The 4,974-nt window shown below is 47.9% G+C and overlaps 1 protein-coding gene across 3 annotated transcripts in view; it reads left to right on the top strand.

Annotated features, from left to right (window-relative positions):
- The first annotated feature begins 373 nt into the window (after window positions 1–373).
- Window positions 374–4,974, top strand: part of LOC139230528 (serine-rich adhesin for platelets-like) — a 31,006-nt gene continuing 26,405 nt past the window's right edge. For all 3 annotated transcript variants that reach the window (XM_070862360.1, XM_070862362.1, XM_070862361.1), the window contains exon 1: window positions 374–462. The gene's annotated coding sequence lies outside the window, so the exon portion shown is untranslated. The remainder of the gene's footprint in view (window positions 463–4,974) is intronic.

Raw genomic sequence — 4,974 nt, 5'->3', positions numbered from 1 at the left:
TTTTCCTATCCCTGCACAATAGGCTTTTTTTCCAAATTCTTTTTTTTTACATCTCAATTTTCTCTCCCTCCTGCTCACTTTGTCCCCCCCTCCCTCCCTCAATCAGTTTCCTCACTTCTCTCGCAGGAAACCTCCCCTCCCACCTGCTCTTTCGTGGGCACCCGGGACCGTGAACCATACAAACTTATTCCGACCCACCCACCTCAGGCTGTGAACAGTCTCCACTTCAATCACACAGCCGCACTGCTCAGCTCCACACACTTTGACCGGCCACGCCCACTGAGAACACGTCCACCCCCCCCCCCCCCTGCTTTTTTTTGTTTTAAATAAAAAGGGAAGGTGATGTCTCTTTGCAGTTGTCTCTGCTGTCACTTGTGAGCCTGGGAACAGAGGGCACTCGAGTGCTGTGTTCCTGTCAAGAGTTTAACACGAGTCTTAAAAGTTTTAAAAACTTTGCTTAAGGTAAGAGAGACTTCTCTGAAAGTTTTAATGACATTACTTTTTTTGCCCTCAGCATAAGTTTATTTATCTTTTGTTGAAATTGATGTGCTCTGATCAGTTTCCGCATCGAATTGAAACTGCATTTTGATCAATTTCAGCATCAACTCTACGTGAAGGTCGCAATTAACTTTTTTAAAAATTGTTTTAAAGTCCTGAAATTTTTGGGACTTCGGCTCCGCCTGCTGGGTAGTGGTCAGATCCAGCGCCTTTTGCCAGACCGGTTGCACTGTGAGAGTTTGATCGCCCATTTGTGTGTGGGATCGTCCCGGTGACTGGGCACTGACAGAAAAGAAAGACTTGCATTTATATAGCGCCTTTCACAACCTCAGGATATCCCCCAAAGCGCTTTACAGCCGATGTGCAGTCACTGTTGTCATCATCATAGGCACTCCCTCGAAATCGAGGAAGACTTGCTTCCACTCTAAAAATGAGTCCTTAGGTGGCTGAACAGTCCAATACGAGAACCACAGTCCCTGTCACAGGTGGGACAGACAGTCGTTGGGGGTAAGGGAGGGTGGGACAGGTTTGCCGCATGCTCTTTCCGCTGCCTGCGCTTGATTTCTGCATGCTCTCGGCGATGAGACTCGAGCCGTTCAGCACCCTCACTGTTGTAATGTGGTAATGACCAGATCATTTGTAATGATTGAGGGAGTCACTGTTGTAATTGTAGGAGAAACCACAGCCAAATTGCCCACAACAAGCTCCCACAACTCTTTTAGGAGAAAAACAACTAACATTAAATCGTGTCCCCGGGGGACACACCAAACATTTTCAAGGCCCCTTTTTTTGTGTTTTTTTTTTGTATTTTTTTTGTATTTTTTTTTTTGGGCACTAAAATCACATTTTTTTTCCAAGTGTCCCCAAAGCTCCCACAATGTGATAATGACCAGATAATCTGTTGTGTTGATTGAGGGATAAATATTGGCCTCGGGACTAATGTTCCCATTAGTTTTTTGAGGGGGGGGGGGGTGCGCGGCTCCTTTAAGGGACTGTGCAGTCCATTCAAAATACTGCGCATGCACGCTTTTCCCCTATTTGTGCTGGAGGTGTGGAGCGCTACGCGGCTTAAAGGGAACGCTGGCCCCAGGACACCGGGGATAACTCCATGGGACCTTCGACATTTTACATCCACCTGAGAGGGCAGACGGGGCATCGATTTTAAATGTCTCATCCAAAGGATGGCACCTCCGACAGTGCAGCACTGCACTGGAGTGTTAGCCTAGACTTTTGTGCTCAAGTCTCTGGAGTGGCAATTTAAAAAAAAAAGTGACCTTTTATCCCTGTCTGGCTTTGGCGTGTCTCTACACCAATAGATTACACAGGACTCGGCATAGATTTTATGGTTTACCTACTCTCTCTCACATGGTATGTGCCTGTCTATTCTTCTGTATATTTTACTAAGACTTCTCGCGGTGTGTTTTGTATGTATGTATGAAATACTTGTACTTATACAGCACCTTTCTCGATCTCGAAGTCCAAAAAAAAGAAATATTTGCATTTATATAGTGCCTTTCATGACCACTGGACGTCCCAAAGTGCTTTACAGCTAATTACACTAGTCACTGTCGTAATAAATTGGCGGCAGCCAATTTATGCACAGCAAGCTCCCACAAACAGCAATGTCATAATGACCAGATAACCTGTTTCTTTTTAGTGACGTTGAATGAGGGATAAATATTGGCCCCAGGACACCGGGGGAAACTTCCCTCTTCTTTTTCAATTTTATAGTGCTGTCTGATCTTACCGTCTGTCATTGCAGTTCAATAATTTATTGTCTGTGAAGTGCTTTGCGATTATTCCGAACCCAAATATGATTTTTATGAACACAAGTCTTTTTTTTCTATATATATTTTTTTTCTATGTGTATCTAAATCCATCTATTTGTAATTTCTGCAATGGGTCATGGGCTTAGATGACCGATGGTTAACAACTTTACACAGTGAATATGTGAAACGGTAGCATCCTGGGAGTCCTTGGCACAAAATAGTTGGGTAAATTCAACTGCAAACTTTATTTCCCAGAGAAAGTACTAGAGAGGTGTGATTGAGAGCAGTGTATGGTATTAATATTTTGCACTAGGGGAATTTCAATGCTGTCTTCTATCTTTGTACATTCTTGTGTAACCTTTACACGGCTGCTGAAACCATCATCCATGCCTTTGTTACCTCCGAGGCTCCACTATTCCAATGCTATCCTCGCCGGCTACCTAAAACTCTGCTGCCTGTATCCTTCATTGCACACTTTCCCGCTCACCCATCACCCCCTGTGCTCGCTGCCCCGTGTCCTAACTCACACCGAGTCCCACACACCCATCAATCTCTGTGCTCGCTGATCTGTGTCCTAACTTGCACCAAGTCCCACTCATCCATCACCCTCTGTGCTCGCTGCCCCGTGTTCTAACTCACACCGAGTCCCACACACCCATCAATCTCTGTGCTCGCTGATCTGTGTCCTAACTTGCACCAAGTCCCACTCACCCATCACCCCCTGTGCTCGCTGCCCCATGTCCTAACTCGCACCGAGTCCCGCTCACCCATCACCCCCTGTGCTCGCTGCCCCGTGTCCTAACTCGCACCGAGTCCCGCTCACCCATCACCCCCTGTGCTCACTGACCTACATTGGCTCCTGGTTAAGCAGCGCCTCACTTTCAAAATTCTCATCCTTTTATTTTCAAATTCCTCCATGGCTTCACCCCTCCCTATCTCTGTAACCTCCTCCAGCCCCACAACCCCCCCGAGATATCTGCGCTCCTCTAATTCTTGTCTCTTGCATATCTCCGATTTTCCTTTTGAATATTGGGAAGATCGAAGCCACTGTTTTCGGTCCCCGCTACAAACTCCGTTCCCCAGCCACTTACTCCATCCCTCTCCCCAACTTCTGTCTGAGGCTGAACCAGACTGTTCGCAACCTTGGTGGCACATTTGACCCTGAAATGAGCTTTCGACCACATATCCGCAGCATGACTAAGACCGCCTATTTCCACCTCCGTAACATCGCCTGTCTTAGCACATCTGCTGCTGAAACCCTCATCCATGCCTTTGTTATCTCTAGACTTGACTATTCCAACACCCTCCTGGCCAGCCTCCCACATTTCACCCTACGTAAACTAGAGGTGATCCAAAACTTGACTGCCCGTGTCCTAACTCACACCGAGTCCCGCTCACCCATCACCCCCTGTGCTCGCTGACCTACATTGGCTCCCGGTTAAGCAACGCCTCGATTTCAAAATTCTCATCCTTATTTTCAAATCCCTCCAAGGCCCTCACCCCCTCCCTATCTCTGTAATCTCCTCCAGCCCCACAACCCCCCCCCCCCCCCCCCCCCGAGATATCTGTCCTCCTCTGATTCTGTCCTCTTGAGCATCCCTGATTATAATCGCTCCACCATCGGTGGCCTCGGCCCCAAGCTCTGGAACTCTCTCCCTAAACCTCTCCGCCTCTCTACCTCTCTTTCCTCCTTCAAGACGCTCCTTAAAACCTATCTCTTTGACCAAGCTTTTGGTCACCTGCCCTAATTTCTACTTGTGCGGTTTGGTGTCAAATTTTTCATTGCATAATACTCCTGTGAAGTGCCTCGGGACGTTTCACTACGTTAAAGGCGCTATATAAATACAAGTTTTTGTTGTTCCTTTGTCCCACCATTGGCGACCGTACCTTCAGCTGCAAAGTCCCCTAATCTCTGGGATTCCCTCCCTAAACCCCTCTTTCCTCTTTTCGACGCTTCTTAAAACCTACCTCTTTGACCAAGTTTTCGGCCACCTGACAAATATATCCTTACGTGGGTCGGATGACTGTCCAATATTGTCTGCTGTGGTGCGCTTTCGACAATTTCGCTATGTTACGGATGCTATATAAATGCAAGTTGTCTCGGTGTCCCAGTCGCTCCCTGCCTCATTCCTCCCCCTCGGTAAATCCCAGGGATGTAACGGTGCCACGTAGTGCAGTGACTGGAGGTTTAAGCTGTGCCGCGGCTGTGTGTACTGCAGCAGAGTAGTGAGAGACCGTGGTTTACCCCAGAATCAACCACTACTCACACGATCGCTGCAAGTGAGCTTGCTCATGTGTTCGAGTTCAGCACAGTGGTTGAACTGGGACCCGTCTGATTTTGCTGAGTCGGACAGGCTACAAAACTTGATTTGCGAAGAACTGGAGCTGTTGCTCTCTGCACCCGGGGAGCACAGAACACTGGCGGGAACATCAGGAGCAGGCAAAGCAAACCCACACTTGCATACTGTCTATCGCAGTATGGCACAGGGACAGGTAGCGGGAGGTCTGGTGGTGAGCGAGGTATTTCTGGAATGCTGATTAATATACCATTTGTTTTAACACGTGGTTGGCAGAAGGTGCGTTTGACCTTTGGTGTCAGTCAATGGCTCAGTGGGCAGCACACTGTCCCCTGAGGCAAAAGGTTGTGGGTTCGTAGTCCCACCCCAGGGACTTGAGCACAAAAATCTAGGCTGACACTCCCAGTGCA

Source organism: Pristiophorus japonicus, chromosome 19 (assembly GCF_044704955.1).
Source record: "Pristiophorus japonicus isolate sPriJap1 chromosome 19, sPriJap1.hap1, whole genome shotgun sequence".
Taxonomy (NCBI): Eukaryota; Metazoa; Chordata; class Chondrichthyes; family Pristiophoridae; genus Pristiophorus; species Pristiophorus japonicus.
The sequence above is the reverse complement of the archived record's forward strand: the minus strand, read 5'-3'. Positions and strand labels throughout refer to the sequence as shown.